Source organism: Schistocerca piceifrons, chromosome 7, assembly GCF_021461385.2.
Source record: "Schistocerca piceifrons isolate TAMUIC-IGC-003096 chromosome 7, iqSchPice1.1, whole genome shotgun sequence".
NCBI lineage: Eukaryota > Metazoa > Arthropoda > Insecta > Orthoptera > Acrididae > Schistocerca > Schistocerca piceifrons.
The window spans coordinates 422,679,604-422,697,801 of record NC_060144.1 but is presented as its reverse complement, the minus strand read 5'-3'; positions in this window follow the sequence as shown (position 1 = coordinate 422,697,801).

The window sequence follows — 18,198 nt, the reverse complement described above, 5'->3', positions numbered from 1 at the left end:
TATGAATTACTCTACGTTTGAGGCTATTATTTACGGAAAAAGCCACTCTATAACCGTATTGTTTCTGTAAAAGTCTTTTAATCTTATATGAAACGTTCCCTAAAAATGGAATAGAAATAAAGTTATTACTCTCATAGTTTTTTGCCCTGTTATCTCCTAAAGTAGAAAATTTTACAGCTGTTTTTTTCTTAGCAATTTGGTCAATTAATTTAGGGTCGTATCCATTGTTAGTAGCTATTGATTTTAATAAAAATATTTCATTTTCAAAACAATTCTGTGCTAAAGGTGTGCTCACAGCGCGATGAACTGCAGAATGAAAAAAGGCGACCTTGTGAGTTTGAGGATGACAGGAATCTGCTGGAATAATATTATCAGAACAAGTTTCTTTACGGAAAATGTCGAAGCTAATAGTGTTACCCGATAACTTAAGTTTCAAATCAAGAAAATTGAGTTCTATCTCGTTATTTTGTATCTCTTTTGTAAATTTCATTTTCTCGTGGAAACTGTTGAAAACATGAAACAGTTGTTGTAGATCTTGGTCACAACCTTGAAATAGTATGAGTATATCATCAACATAACGAGCATAAAAAGAAATCTTATTGCCTAACGTAGGGTTGTATTTGAAGAAATTTTCTTCTAGTGCATTCATAAAGATGTCAGCAAAGATGCCAGCTAACGGGCAACCCATGGCTAAGCCGAATGGTTGCTCATACATTTTACCATTAAACTGAAAGTAATTGTAATCTAGTACAACCTGCAGTAGTGACATAAGTTCCGACAACTGCAGCTCACTTAAAGTTTTATGTTGTCGAATGTTACCTTCAATAATCTTAAGAGTGATATCCACTGGAACATTAGTGTATAAACTTACGACGTCAAAAGAAACCAAACGAGAGGAAGAAGTGATCTCTATTGATTTTAGCTTGTTTATTACCTCAGCACTATTTTTAACAGAGTAATTGTTTTCAAAAACAAAGGCTTCTTTAATTTTAGTGTGTAAAAATCTCGCTAATTTGTGATGTGGGCTCTTTATTCCATTAACAATGGGACGAACTGGGTGTTGATTTTTGTGTACCTTTAACTGACTTCTAAGCGTAGGTGGTCTAGGGTTCATATTAATTAAGGTTTTCTTTTGAAACTCTTTCATAAGATGTTTACTTCTTCTTAACGTATCTCTAATTTGCTTTTGTAACGTAGGGGTATGATCCTGCTCAATTTCAAATATACCATTTTCTTCGAAAAAAGCCAAAGTTTTAGCAATGTATTCACTTTTATAGGCTACAACAAGCGAATTTCCTTTGTCTGATTTAGTGATGAGAGCCTCATTATTTTTTAATTTACGGTTAATACTAGTAATAATGTTACCACCTCTCTGTTTTAAATCACTGTTTTTTACCGACTTGACCTTTCTTTCTATAATTGCGCTACATTCATGAGCTATCCTATTTTGTTGGGAAAAACAAGCTAAAATCAATAGAGATCACTTCTTCCTCTCGTTTGGTTTCTTTTGACGTCGTAAGTTTATACACTAATGTTCCAGTGGATATCACTCTTAAGATTATTGAAGGTAACATTCGACAACATAAAACTTTAAGTGAGCTACAGTTGTCGGAACTTATGTCACTACTGCAGGTTGTACTAGATTACAATTACTTTCAGTTTAATGGTAAAATGTATGAGCAACCATTCGGCTTAGCCATGGGTTGCCCGTTAGCTGGCATCTTTGCTGACATCTTTATGAATGCACTAGAAGAAAATTTCTTCAAAAACAACCCTACGTTAGGCAATAAGATTTCTTTTTATGCTCGTTATGTTGATGATATACTCATACTATTTCAAGGTTGTGACCAAGATCTACAACAACTGTTTCATGTTTTCAACAGTTTCCACGAGAAAATGAAATTTACAAAAGAGATACAAAATAACGAGATAGAACTCAATTTTCTTGATTTGAAACTTAAGTTATCGGGTAACACTATTAGCTTCCACATTTTCCGTAAAGAAACTTGTTCTGATAATATTATTCCAGCAGATTCCTGTCATCCTCAAACTCACAAGATCGCCTTTTTTCATTCTGCAGTTCATCGCGCTGTGAGCACACCTTTAGCACAGAATTGTTTTGAAAATGAAATATTTTTATTAAAATCAATAGCTACTAACAATGGATACGACCCTAAATTAATTGACCAAATTGCTAAGAAAAAAACAGCTGTAAAATTTTCTACTTTAGGAGATAACAGGGCAAAAAACTATGAGAGTAATAACTTTATTTCTATTCCATTTTTAGGGAACGTTTCATATAAGATTAAAAGACTTTTACAGAAACAATACGGTTATAGAGTGGCTTTTTCCGTAAATAATAGCCTCAAACGTAGAGTAATTCATAATATTGGAGCACGAGAAGAACTCAGCACTAAGTCCGGTGTATACAAAATTACTGGTAACGACTGCCCAAACTATTACATAGGGCAGACAGGTAGACCCATTAAAGTTAGGTATAAAGAACACAGGTTAGGTAAAAATGGGGAAAACGTATATAATTCCACCTTTGCTGAACATCTATGGCTCTTACAGCACACGCCAAGTGAACTGGACGACGTAGAGCTGCTTCATGAAGCTGATAAAGGTGACAAACTAGACTTGCTCGAAGAATTAGAGATTTTCAAGCATCTGTCTCTAAAAGATGGTTTTGTTCTTAATGAACAGGTGCAGCTTCGAAACAAAATTTTTTTAGACAGTTTCAAACCCCTCATTGCCTTAATGTAATATAGTCTGGCTGACTAGGAGTTATTTTCTTGCTTGTTGATGCCGGTGAAATGCGCTTTTCCTGTCTTGTTGGGATCTACATATTGTGATGTTTGTTAATTATGAATTTCAATGTGTATGTGTGGTTAAATGACTACTATGTTTTATTCATACAGACAGATGGTTTCGTTTTATTATAACATTTTGGTTGCTTCGCTAGTATGTATTTCACTGCCTACGTTACGCGAGACTCTCGCGCATTACAGTAGTGCCCTCTCTCGTTAGATGTTCCAAGCGTAAGCTTTATCCGTTTGACACTAGGACACAGGTAAATTTGGTTCTATATTTCTAGTTTACATAAATGTCTTTAATTGGCGTGATGCGCTTTATTTATTAAGACAAAGTTTGAATTAACACAACCTTTAATAATTTTTGATGCGCTTATGTATGTATTTATGGATTGTAATATGCGCGAGTCTGGCACATGCAAGTGCCCTCTCTCGGCGAAACAATCTACCTTAGTGCCTTCACACTCGTGTCTCAACAGTTCATAGGCGAAGTAACATTGTTAAACTGTTCGCTTTGTACCTGTGCCCATTACATATGTTGTACAAATGGAGATGATATTTTAATTACTGACGACGCCTTTTGGCATAATTGTTTTATTATTCTCCAGTGCATGATGTAATTTTAGTAAGTACTAAAGATTGTGTGCCTGTATTACTTTAGCAATTTCACCGTTATTTAAGCTTCTGTTTCTCACTTTCGTTGATATGGCTTTTCTAATGAATGTGTCTTTCTATTCAGGAAGTTTTACTTCTGATGAAGGTATATTTATATGTACCGAAACCTTGGTCAAGAATTTTAATAAAAAAATTCTATCCTGCAACTGTTTTTGGCTGCCATTCTTTATTGTGAAGAATTTTAACAGTTGCTGCTGCAGCCATGTTTAAAATCTTGAAATTAAGTAGATATTTCTAATTTACTTTTATCTCTAAAAATAGTTACTTAAAATCTGTAGTTGTCAAGTTTAAAATCTGTACTTGTCAAAAATATAATACACAATAAAATTATAATTTTATTACTGTCGAAAACAAAGGGCGATTTATATATCCATCGCGCTGGTGGAGACTTGATTTCCTCCATGGTCTGTGCCGCGAGCCGTTGACTCGTCTGATATCCATCGCCGTGGGTACGACCGCCGTGCAGGACGGCCCCGTCAAGACAGGCGCTACACGCTCTTGTAGCTTATTCACCGTGCACCATTTTCCATCCTTCGGCTTGGACTCCTATACGTAACAGTGATTATCTCAGTAAGTCGTCAGAAATACTGAAATAGGCGTTATGATTGAACTGGATTAGCTCGTTGATAATTAAATCCGGACCTCTCTTTTCGTCGGTGTATATTTCAACTTCTTCCAAAATGTTAAGAAACTGTCCCTTATGTGCTCTACGTAGGATGTCTAAGTTTTGTCCAATGTTCGTGTCTGCCCCAAACGCTGTTTTGTTTTGAGGGTATGTGTGCTACCTGAATCGGGTTACAAAGTTCCTACCAGTCTGCCCTATGTATTGTTCACAGCAGTCACCACATTTTATCTTATATACACCTGAATCATGAAATTTATTCCGACTATTGCATATTTTGTGTGGAGCTGTAATTTTAGCGTGTTATTTGTTTGGAACCCTTTTTGAACGTCGGATTTACGAAAGCATTTTTCAATCTTATCTGTAATTCTTCCACTATAAGTGAGAGCCACGTTTTTTTTTCTTGTTGTTCCTCTTAACTGCGACTTGACTTCCTGCTGTTTGTTTCATTTGTCTCTTCTTTATTTTGTTATGAATATTCATAACCTCCTTCCACGTTGTGAGCGACGTGTGGGTGCTATTCTGACATTCTGCGCAATGGATTAATCTGAGATGTACCATTTACACTGTGGCCCCTGCAAGATACAATCTCCACCACCACACTACTACAGAAGTCAGACAGACGCTCCTACCGTTCTAAAGAGAAACGCCTAAAAACTTTCAGCAATAAATACTTTCTGGAGTCGTCAGCTGTAAGGAAATGACACAAAAATTCACAAAATTTTTTACGTAACTAGTGGGATACTTGGGTACTGGAGTAGTGCTAGTTAGTGTAAGGAAAATATGAAACTAAAGAAAATTATTAGCTTTTTGCAAAAATTCTGAGAAATCACAGTGGCACTTTCAGTTATGAACTGAACAGGTTATTTCCGGGTTCCTTTTGGAATGTGAAGTTACCTCTTAAGGATAGGATTCGCTACTGAAATTTCTATACAAAGTTTAAAATAGTTGTTGACTTGGCAGAATGGCTGAGAGCCGTGCCTACTGAACTTGAATAATTATTGGTTAGAATGTGGCTAGGTACGGTCGAGCCTGTTGCTCGGGAAATGCAGTGAAGTGTACTGTTGTGAAGGAAATATGGAGCTCGCAAGAGCTGTAGCACACGATACCGTAAGCTGCAATGACTGCTGTCAGCGCCGCTCGCTGCTGACAAATAAGATAACTCTCGTCCTATCTCTATTGACCTTCGCCAACCAAACTCTCCCTATGCCTTGATGAAGTCAAGGACTCCTATTGGTCCCTAGTCTAACTATTGGCGTCGTTCATTTGTCAGACAACCAGTGATGCCACTCAAAAATTCGCACGCAGTCATTTAACTATAACTCTTTCCATTCACACCGCACAATAAGTGTGGCAGCCAACACAGTGAACAATGCTTAATTGCAAGGACTCAGTATAGAGTCACACTCTGATTTGCTCTCGACAGAGGTGCTCTCCCAGTGAAGTACTGAGGAGAGACTTGTTCCTCCCTCTTTGAGTACACGTACGAGCGCACACGCTCTCGTTACGTGTTCTCGTTCCAAGAGCGACAGCGGAACGGCCCCTCTCCACGCCAGACGTGAAGGGGTATATCTTCCGATGTCTTCCATTACCCCTTCAGCTCAAGGCGTTAGGAATATCGTCTGCCAATCAGCATTGCTCTTCTAAAACGGGAGTATGACGTTTCGTTTAAGGCGACCAATCCAGAAATCTGTAGCATCGGCGTTTGACGTTTGCTGTCTCCCTGTCGAATCCTCTGAAACTGCGTGTTATGTATGTAAAGAATGCGTAGGCTGGGCGCTCCCACACAATGTAGCGGAATTTGCTTTTAAGCCAAACACGGGGTCGTTCTCCCTTTCACTCGGGCAAACTCTGTCTGCTCTACGGGCGGTCGCCGGCCGACGTAGATAGGTTGACTCGTCCTCCGAAGGGACCGGCCTCCTGGCGTGCAGTTTGCCTCTCCTGAACTAAAAGCTTTTGTGACCGTTGTGTCTTGAATGTGTGTGTCTGTACGCCAGCCTCGAGTATTTAAATCTCGGTGCGCACTTGCGATTTATTTATTGTTTGCATATCGTTTACATGAATTCATACAACAATTATTTTATCTTATCGAGTTTGGGTTAAATCGAAGGGTCTTGGTCTGCGGAATATGATTGTAAGGGCAGCGTATGTAAGCAATGAAGGTCAGGAGACCACGACGTATTACTACCTATAACCGTTCACTACGGCCATTGTCTGTGTGGACGGTTTACTCTTGTAACCGAAATTGCAGGTACGTTCTGGTGCATAGATGTTGATTGGATGGGATGAAAAAGGTTTGCATTTCTGATAACGTAAGTCAGTGTCATTGTCGTTTCAGATCTGCAGATGGTTCTAGACTCTAGAGAAACCGAAACCAGTCATGTGAATAAACATTTTTGCAAACAAAACGGATTATAAGTAAAATTGTATAAGCAGTGATTGCCGTATCCTATCAGACATTGTTTGTTTTTGCGTGGTTTTGGCTTTTCAAAGGAATCGGGATGTACTCGTGTCCATCGCTTCAGATTCCCGATCTGTTAGGTTTCCCTTTTCTAACTTTGGCAGCGACGACTCGGCGAAATCCTCTGGCTGAGTCTACAGATCGACGAAAGCACCACAGTCGCTTCCGAGCACACGAACGGCCGAATCTGCAGTTGGACTGCACACACAGCGTTTCAGTAGCATCGATTACTGGTTGGGAGTGATGTTGTGCTGCTGTAATCCGGGCTTCTTAGAGGCCGTTGCGTGGGAAAGATCTGTAATCCAACTGCAGAGTCAATCGGATCTTGAAATCACAAACAACCGCTGGATCTTTGTCAAGCTGTGGCCTGAAACACAGAATAATGGTCAGCCGTCTCTCCGGAAGTTCGAGAAGCCGAACCTGATTAATTCTAGCGAAAACCAAGTGATGCATATATCACGATAACTTCGGGAAATTAAAACTAATTGATATACAACTATGACAAATTGTATCAACACAACGATTTTTTGAGAGATCTTCATTATGCCGTAGCACTGAAACGGTATACTTTATTAACACACATGTTACAATAGCAAAGAAACCTAATTCAGGAAGCCTGTACCTGCCAACATGTAATTTTTTGTAATTTTATACAATTTTTGTAACGAATTGCAGCCATGGTGACGCGTTTTCACGAGATTCTAAATATAAGTATACTAATGCTTTGAAAGAGCCTATATTCATACCACACGTAGGCTCGGACTGGTGGCGTGCTCCTGTTACCCAAGCTACTGGGAGACCGTTCTGTAGGACAGATCTGTTTTCTAACTGTAGATTCGGTAGTTTTGTGAGCAGAGAAGCGTCTTTGCTGCCTTCGTCGAGCTGTTGACTCATCCAAGATGACACTGCGTAGAATTTCGCCGAGGCATTGGGCCTGAATTTAGAGAAGACAAATCCCCGCGAAAAGTGCATCAACGATACTTGTTTCTTAGATACAGTATACCATATACGGAGCCCAGGCTATCATGACAAAAACTGATTGCGTCGTGAGCCGTGAAGCACAAGGAAACATATTCACCTCTAACTCTTTGCAAACATTTTTTCATACCTTTTTTTTCTAATACGTTCTGTGCTTTTCTTATTAATTTAATACAAGTATTTCTGGCAGCAACCGATATTTTTTATTATAAATTATGTATCTGCTCCAGTTCTTGTTGTCAAGATTAACGATTGGAATGCATCCACAGTAGTCCGAAATCCAAGTGTAACTACCAGTCTGTACCAGAAAGTAAACACAAGTTATACACTGAAAGTCTCTGCTCTTATGAACCTTCGCGTGAAATGTGTACACCTTTCTCTTGGTTTTATGGACTGCCTCATATTTGTACCATGTTGGTAGATGTCGGTTTCAATTATAGTTGGAAGTTTCCTAAAAACGCCTCTTCCACTCAGAGGAAGTTAGGAAACGAATATCTATCTCGACATCTCAGTGATGAGACACATTACTTCAGCGTGATGATAGTCAATGCTGAAAATGAGAAAATAGACATTATTTATGTGCAAACTGATATTAGACACCACACTGAGATGACAAACGTAAGGGTATGCCTCCCGATATGTTGATGGACTCTCTTTTGTTCGGCGTAGTGCAGCAGTCCTACGTAACATGAAGAAGTAGTAAGAAGTAGTACGACGTAGTAAGAAGTACTGACCCGTGTTGCTTCTATAGCCGTTCATAATTGCGAACATGTTGCGGATGTAGACTTCTGTGTACGAAATGGCCTCTTCATTATGTCCCGTTATGTTAGATGAGATTCGTGTCGCGTGATCTGGATGGTCAAATTATTCGCTCCAATCGTCCATAACGTTCTTCAAAGCAATCGTGAACATTCGTGGCCCGGTGACACGGCGCACTGTCGACCTTAAAAATTCCTTCGACGCTTGGGAACATGAAGCCCATGAGTGGTTTAAAACGGTCTCCAAGTATCCGAAAATAACCATTTCTAGTCAATGATCGGTTCAGTTGGAGCAGACCACCAATCCATCACAAATAAACACAGCCCACAACATTACGGAGCCACCATCAGCTTTCACAGTGTCTTGTTGCAAACGTGGGTCCATGACTTCGAGGGTCTGCGCCACACTGACGAAATCTGTTTATTTATTTATTTCTCAAGTAAAGACGTGTTGCCTGTTGTATAACAAGTCGTACATTGAGTTATTTTACATGTTATATCGTATAAATTCAGTTCTATAAGTAGCGCATTTTTTGAGAATTTTTGCTAACTTCAATAACGATAATAAATTGATTATGGATGTTTTTTAATGGAAATTGAAATTGTATTTAATGGAAGAAATAAGAGATGTCAATTTTCCTTAGAAATGATGTGACAATTCTTCCCTCTACACGTTAGTTATATCTGTATGGTTACATCTGTTACATATGTTATCTTGACTGTGGCAATAATTAATAATATATTGATTAATTAGGTTACAACATGTTTCCGAACTTAAGGTAACAGTGGAAATTGAGAGCTGATATAAAATTTTATAGTCAGCAGTAGCAGGTGCGAGCACTCGGTAAAACATCGAGACAGTCACACCTGATGCAACGAAAGAAGAAGGAACGCCACATCTTTACCTAGTGTTACACGCTATGAAATGGTATAGCAACCAACTACATAAGAAGTTACGTTTACAGATTGATTCAATTAGGTGTTGCAGAACCTTAATTTAGTTTTGCTGTGTTTGTATGTTTATCTCGTCTTCAAAAAACTGTTCAAATGGTTCTGAGCACTATGGGACATAACTTCTGAGGTCATCAGTCCCCTAGAACTTAGAACTACTTAAACATAACTAACCCAAGGACATCACACACATCCATGCCCGAGGCAGGATTCAGACTGTAGCGCCTAGAACCGCTCGGCCACCCCGGCCGGCTCTCCTCTTCACTTCCTGTGTGTGATACAGTATACTATTCAGTGTCTGTGTTCGTACCTGTGTCGTTTACTATGTACCGCTGATCTGTCGCACGTGGAGCCTTTCTTATTGTAGCGTATGGTCTCTCATGTTTGCATGCCGCATGTAGTGCTCGCGATATTTCGTCTGCGATGTTGTTTATAAAGTTCCAGTCCTCTTGTCTGCATATTAACTGTCCTATGTCGAGGGGCATGAAAGGGAAGCAGTGGTTGGGAAGGGAGTGAGACAGGGTTGTAGCCTCTCCCCGATGCTATTCAATCTGTATATTGAGCAAGCAGTAAAGGAAACAAAAGAAAAATTCGGAGTAGGTATTAAAATCCATGGAGAAGAAATAAAAACTTTGAGGTTCGCCGATGACACTATAATTCGGTCAGAGACAGCAATGGACTTGGAAGAGCAGTTGAACGGAACGCACAGTGTCTTGAAAGGAGGATATAAGATGAACATCAACAAAAGCAAAACGAGGATCATGTAATGTAGTCGAATTTAGTCGGGTGATACTGGGGGAATTAGATTAGGATAGGAGACGCTTAAAGCAGTAAATGCGTTTTGCTATTTGGGGAGCAAAATAACTGATGATGGTCAAAGTAGAGAGGATATCAGATGTAGACTGGCAATGGCAAGGAAACCGTTTCTGAAGAAGAGGAATTTGTCAACGTCGAGTATAGATTTAAGTGTCAGGAAGTCGTTTCTGAAAGTATTTGTATGGAGTGTAGCCATGTATGGAAGTGAAACATGGACGATAAGTAGTTTGGAGAAGAAGAGAATAGAAGCTTTAGAAATGTGGTGCTACAGAAGAATGCTGAATATTAGATGATGAGGAGGTATTGCATAGAATAGGGGAGAAGAGGAATTTGTGGCACAACTTGACAAGAAGAAGGGACCGTTTGGTAGGGCATGTTCTGAGGCTACAAGGGATCACAAATTTTGTATTGTAGGACAGCGTGGAGGGTAAAAATCGTATAGGGAGACCAAGAGATGAATACATTAAGCAGATTCAGAAGGATGTGGGTTGCAGTAAGTACTGGGAGATGAAGAGCTTGCACAGGATAGAGTAGCATGGAGAGCTGCATCAAACCAGTCTCAGGACTGAAGACCACAACATCAACATGTCCTGGTTCCCTAAACTCTATCTTATATGTCCTAGAGCATCACAGATGAACACTATATGCTCAGGTGTGCCGTTTTCGCCAGAGGCGCAACTGTGAGTCTGCTTTAGACCAAACCTGTGGACATGTATAAGATACGGGCCTTGGACCATGAGAAAGTGCACTAATGTTGAAGTCCAGTTTCTCTTTCTTGTGCTGTATTTGATTTTTTTTGTAGTGTCGTTGTTTATCAAGAGTGTCTTTATTTAGTCTTTTTAATAGTGCTGACGAGGATGCCCGTTGTTTAGGTGCGTCGCGTGTAACAGATATTGCTGTAAATTGTGCTCTCTGTAAGATGTCTATAACAACTTGAGCTCTGTTATCTATGATTCCATGGGTGACACGCAGAAGAAACTCTTCAGTCACGTGTCTCAGTTTTTGCCAGTTTGTTGTGAGTAACAGCAACCTTGTGTGTTGTGGTGTGTCTATGACTTCGCCCGTGCCTTTGTTTGTCTTAGTGTATATAGTTAATGCGTTATGAATACTGAGTACTCTGTTATCGAGCATCCGCCAGTTCGCTACCTTTATTAATTACGCGCTGTTTGCCAGAGAAATGTCTATGTTGGTGCCTACTCCATTGTTTTCACGGTAAGTTGACGGCTGGCCTAATTTCTTTATGACAAAATTATTACATTCGTTCACAACGCCGACTGTTATTTGTCATCTGGCGTCCGTTCTGTCAGAGTGTGAAGCAATCCGAGCGCTGTATCACGTGTGTGGTACAGAGGCGAGCAAGTATGCCGGGACTTACCACAGTTCACTGCTAGTAGCGCCACGTCACCTTAACGCGACTGCGCGTGGCGCGCAAGTATTGCACCACTATTATGTATGAAATTAAAAATATAAATCTATGTTTAAAGCTCTTGCTAAAATATAGTTTAGTGTTATAATGTTCTAAATACCAAGTCTTTATGTTCTAGACTTAACAGTTTCCGTCAAAATGCCGTTGTAAGAGAAAAATAAGTGGCGCTAAATAATGAAGCTGCGGGTTTCCAAAACCATAAAACAAAAATTAACACAGGAATCCACGCGTTTAGGAAAAATAAGAGGCGCTAAATAAGGGACTTACAAACATGAAAATTTGTTTCATGGTTCATTTCACCCCTAAAATAATAACTGAAAGACCACGTTAACATACCTCTTGTAATTTTTGAATAATAAAGTAAAAACCAATTTTGTAACTAAAATGTGCCCAATTGTTGTGGATTAAGTACCTGTGATTTTAATGATAGAGAATTTTGGTTAAAGTGGATAATAAAACATATCAAGTGATAGAGCTGTACCAAACTTGAGAGTTGTAGTATTAATAACTACTGAAATAAGTTCTAGTAAATATATGGTTCTGCGGTAACGATCTACCGCTAAATCCACTATAAAAATTCTAGAAGGCAAAATTTTCATTCTAGCGTGCTGAAACTTTTTCAGTGATTTCAAACAGGTTAACTGTATAAAAGTAAAAATTAAGAACTTTCTGAAGTAATTTGTGACTATGTTATTAAATTTATGTGCCCGAGAAAGCGGTCGTTCGTAGGCTGCTACAGCTACAGTATGCAGACAGCAGTAGACAGGAGATGTTCCCTTGGCCGTCTGATCCGGCACCTATATAAATGCAGCCCGAGAGGCAGTAGCAAGGTGCACTTCGGATTCAGCTACTGTAAGATCCACGTCTGTCAAACGTCGGATCGCGCTCTGCCTCGGATGACGTCAGAGGCGAACTGTGACAAATCGCGTATTTTATCGTAAAAACGGATAGTAAACCCGCGAGGACTGTACACGGTCCTGGATGTCTTAGAATTCGCCAGAGTAACGGTTAGTGTGCCGCCCGTGAGAATTACAATCCCACGTGGCAAGTGCTGACTTTATTTCCACTTTTATGGCGAGCATTAATTTTGAACATTTATTGCAAACTTTCATTGAGTATTTTTAATCATGGCGAAAGACAATCTGGTATGAACGTACCGTAGAGGTAGCCTCTGAAGTGCTAAATGTGCTGTTGGAATAGAAACACTTGCTTGAAGTTGAAAATAGCGAATTTCCAAGCGTTGTGTGGGAGATACTTTATGCAATATAATTTTGGTCGGAACTTTATACTTTTATTCAAATCCAAAGTACTGATCCCGTACAGAAATAGGAGGATAGAGACTTTCCTTTCAGTGAGTTGGTCCAGAATGTGGCTGTGCAGACTGTAAACTAAGTATGTTTCCCTTCATTTTCTGACGGACCACTAAATTAGTTGCCAGGGTCGCGTGAGAAAAACGGCGAACACACTCCCACAGATGGTGCTTATAGGCCGAGAAACTGAAAGCAAATTAATGTGATTGAACAGTGAAAGTGATTGGTAGAAATCGGTGTACTCGGTAGGCACTAACAGGATACCGAAGTGACATAGGCATAAACTAGTGCGGGAACAGTGTTATAATTTACTTGCGAGTGTGGTGATTAAACAGTGGAGGCCAACCATAGGAACTTGTATCACGACGGAAAGAGAAGGAAACCGACACTGGATCGTGGCTGCCACCGGCACTGAAGAAAGCAGAAGACGATGCGTTATCGCAGAGCTGCGTAGGTCTGCGAGACACCTGAAAGCTGCGGTGACTGGAGCCACTATAGTAGGCGATACCCGCAGCCATCTTCACCACCTCTGCTGTTGATGCCTTCAATACGTCGCGACGCGTCGCATCACGGTTGCTGGTACACCACGCCGACAACATTCGTCGAGCAATTAAGTTAAGTCAAGTATTTGTTAACTGCTGCTAACAGGTTACTAGAAATGGATAATTATGTAAGTTTCAAAGAGGAACCTGTCTCTGACCATGAATTCTCAGAATAAGAAACTGACTTTAATGAAGATGGTTTCGCGGAGCTAATAAATGTAAAATCGGAGGTTTATGTGTCATAAGTAGTATCCGATTCGAATTTCAATGAAACTGCCAGGTTAGAACCAGTCTCTGAAGAAGGAATTATTAAGATAGGAGTCAAAAAGGAACCGATTGAGTTAATAACTTTATAAGACAGTGAAGCAGCTCAATAAGTCTCAGAATCTGCCAGGTCAGGAAATGCGAGAAATCCCTTTGAATTCAATGGAAATAACAAGTGGCAATGTAGAGGCTCCAAATCGGATGCAGTTATTGTTTGATAACCTTGAATGGCATCATAAAGAATTGAGAGACGGTAACAAAAAACTAGAAAATAAGATTGATGTTAGTAATAAGGAAATGAGGGATATCAATAAAGAACTGAAAGATAAAATTAAATCAAAAATGAACAGTTTAAATTACAAGATGAATGCTGTCTATCATGATATTCAAGCCAAGGTAGGGCAACAGTTAACTAAAATGCATAGTACTTTTAAATGCGAAAATGTCAAGGTTCGGAAACATTTCCAAGATACAGATGAACTTTTGGAAGGGAGGTTGTCAGAAAGAATAGGCAACGAATCCAAACTTTGCTCTAACAGAATAAATGAGGCGCAGATTAAGGTAGATACCTGTCGGAAAAATATTGAGGAAGTAAAAGAAACTAGTAAGGAATTTTGTGAAGAGGTGGACAAAAGATATTCTGACAGGGTATTAGCAGTAGAGTTATAAGTAGAGGAACTGAATACTAACTTTGCTAACCTAGAAAATAGTGTAACCTCTGTTAGTTCTAGTTGTACTGTTATATAGCATGTGGCTTCAGTTGACGCAGCTTTTATTGGGTGTCGACAATTCTTACGTTTTGATCCAGATAAACAGATCCACCCTCTTGATTTTAGGAATGACTTTGAAGATGTTTTGCCTATTGCCTGGTCAGAAAGAGAGAAAATCTCCATTATAAGAAGTCATTTGTCAGGAGATGCTTTGCGATGGTCAGCTGATGTAATGATAAAATGTAAGACTTTGTCTGAATTTAGATCTGCATTTCTTAACGAATACTGGTCACACAATAAAGAAAATGATGTTTTAAGCGAATTTTGGTGCAGTAAAAAGTTTTCACCAGGACATGAATCAGTAAAAGATTTCTCTATGAAGTGGGTTTCACCACTGTCGCATTTGACAGAAAATATGAACCGGATATGGTTATCCTGGGTTTAGAAGGTAAGCTGCCTTGGTACTGACTGAAAAGAATCATTTCCGCCCCTAGAGATAATGTAGATAAATTCATTGAATACTTACAGCGGGTGGAAAGAATAGCTGCTGCGCAGGAACAGAAGCAGCATAATAACAGATTGTCTAACAATCACGTACGAAACAGAAATCAAGACAATGGGAACGTGAATGTTAGGAGTATGGAAGTAGAAACACAAAAACAAATTATCAAGGACGTGGTAGAGGAAGAAGGGGTAGACAGTCACCACGCTTTCGTAACAATTATTACGACGAAAGCACAAATGTAACACACGGTCACTGAGGCCAGAAGGAGGACAAAATGCTACCATATCTAATGCTGTAGCAAATGAACACAACAGGCCGAGTTTGGGAAACAAAATCCCGTCTATGAGGAAATTGGCGCTCAACAGGAGGTAACAGAGCCAGTAACAAATACACAAACAACAGTCAGTCAACATACACAGACAGAAAACATGGATGCTGAAATAGGAACAGAACGTACCAGTGATGTGTTAAACCACTCTCATAACATAGTGGAGAGTAATTTGGATACGCTGGAGAAATGGGTCAAGGGAGGACAAGAATACACTGTAGACGATAGGGAAGAAACAATTAACGTATTTTAGTCTGATATGGACAAAGACGAGATAAAAGCTTACATCTTCGATAATGATGGCAATTTAAAAGTAAATTTGTGATTACGGAGGTGGAATCAGTTTTGCAAAGTTTTAGAGAAGAGGGGTTGATGAATGAACGGGGTAGTAATAGGAATGAGGTGAAGGAACCCAGTAGCTGTATTAACTTGCCACAAATGGTAGAAGCGGACGACCTTCTTACAAATAGCAAGGTTGCGCAGGGATGCAGTTACTCAGAATTAGAGGATAGTTTGGCTGATGTGCCGCAAACAGAAGTGGAAGGGACCGTCAAGTGCTTCGATTTAAAATTAGTGGATAGGTTGGAAAAGGCAGCTAAAAGTGTAGAGATTTATGAGCACCAGAATCTAAGTGTAAATATACTTGCAACAGATCAAATCTACTGTAGCTGGAAGCAAGTTCAGAAGCAATTATTAGAGAATGCCTGTAAGAAACCTGTTCAGTTTAAATTAATCCATCCTATTAAAGAAATTGACATCTCTGAAGTAAAACATCATGTAATCATGATAATGGTAGTGAAGTAAGTGCTGTGTCCGAAGTAACCTGTAATGCTGTTCCTAATGAGAATAAACTAGCGGACATGAAAGAAATTGGTTTAAAAATAGTAGATCTTACTGGAAAATTTTCTAGCCCAGTACAGCACAAGACGTTATCACCAGTCCCCTAGAACTTAGAACTACTTAAACCTAACTAACCTAAGGATATCACACACATCCATGCCCGAGGCAGGATTTGAACATGCGACCGTAGCGGTCGCGCGGTTCCAGACTGAAGCGCCTAGAACCAATCGGCCACAGCAGCCGGCCCGTTTCAAGTTTCATTCCCTTCTTCTGTTCTATCATAGTACGTAAGATTCATATGTCTTCATGTTGTATATATTCCATTAGATTATGAAGTCTTCTTAGTAAGTAATCTTCCTAGTGAATGGCAAAAGAAAATTTGAGTACCAATCAGAGGGAAAATATGGCTAAAATAAATAATTAAAAATAAGTTCCATGAAATAGGTTAAAAACCACAATAATAGAGACCCACTTTACATTATAAGATATTATTAAAGCTAGGAATAGTTAAAAATTATCCATCAGAATCTGCATGAAGTAATAATTTTTGTGGGAATAAGGTTGCCTGAAGAGCAGAAACGGTAAGAATGAAATGCCCCTAATGACAACCAATAGCGTTTTTGCCATTAATCAAAGGGGGATGTGTGGAAGTTTTGTGAGCGTCACACCATATATGTAGAGAAATGTCAGTAGGCTGACAAAGGGAAAAATGCAGAAAGAAGTGGCGATATCGTAGTATTTTGAAAATGGAGAAATGAAATAAGTAAGATGAGATGTGATTAAATGGAGAAATGACGAAAGCAGATGGAGAATTTATGAATAATTTTCTCTCACGTCTCATAAAATGGTAGAAAACGCATAATCTTGTTTAAGGCAGATAATAAGTTTAATTGGTAAAAACAGACAACAGAATCCTACAAATGTTGAAAAACGCAGATCATAAAAATCGATATGTTGAAAATAAAAATAGTCCCTTCAATAATGTAGACAACAAAGCAAAGTAAGTGCTGTTTAGCAAATGACTTCTGTGGTAAACTAATCTATATGGTAACTGAGCCAAATTAAAGTGAAGCTTGCAAAGGTTACTCAATCTTCTAAGCTAAAGCAACATCTCAAGTAATACAGAAAATCGCAAATTTGCCAAACTTTCACTATTTAGGAACATAAAAATATCATTTAGTAAAGATAGGAAGTATGAATGCAAAGTTTGTAGTTTAGGCTAACTTAATAAACTAAATGAATTATTTTCTCAGATATGTTTTAGTGCTAACTGTCTTTCTGACAACTTCTCAACGATTAGAATAATGCCATAATAAAAATTGTAAAATGTACTTTGTCCTACCTTATATGTAAGTTGAGAACAGAAGCTTCAGCTGTGTCGTCTGCTTCTCAGGGACATGGAGGCTGCATGAAAGACTGACTTTAAGCTGCAGTGGAAATGGACGAAAGGACGACCAAACTGCAGTTAAACATACCCTTTTTTATGATAAAATAAGATGAAAAAGTATATTCTCCTGACACATTTCTATTAAGTTAGTGACAAAGTGGAGTAGGGACACCCCACCTTAGGGAATGCGATTATGGTGAAAATAAATGTGAGTACTGTAAAGTGGAAAATTCATACGTGTTTCCTTACAGGTAAAGACTGAAAAATTTTAAATGAAAAAAATAATAATATTTTTGTGACTATTTAAAAATTCATGCAGTATTTCTATGTAAATTATTTTGTGAAAGTCCTGTATACTGTTTCCTATGTGTAAATAAGTATGGTTATTTTATGTGAAGTAATAACGAATTTTTTAAAAATCTATTTTTATTAAAAAAGGTAAACTACATTATTACATCGCTTGTTTGTTTCTTTTGCAAATTTAATATTATTTAAAATAGATTTTTCACAAAAATTAGAAAGGGGTTGGTGAAGCAAGCCGAGCGCTGTATCATGTGTGAGATACAGAGGTGAGCAGATGCGCTGGGACTTACACCAGTTCACTGCTAGTAGCGCCACGTCACCTTAACGCGTCTGCGCTTGGCGGGCAAGTATTGCACCACAATTAAGTATGAAACTAAAAATCAAAATTTATGTTTAAAGCTATGTTAAAATATAGTTTAGTGTTACAATGTTCCAAATCCAAGTCTTTATGTTCTAGACTTAACAGTTCACGTAAAAATGCCGCTTTAAGAGAAAAGTAAGTGGCGCTA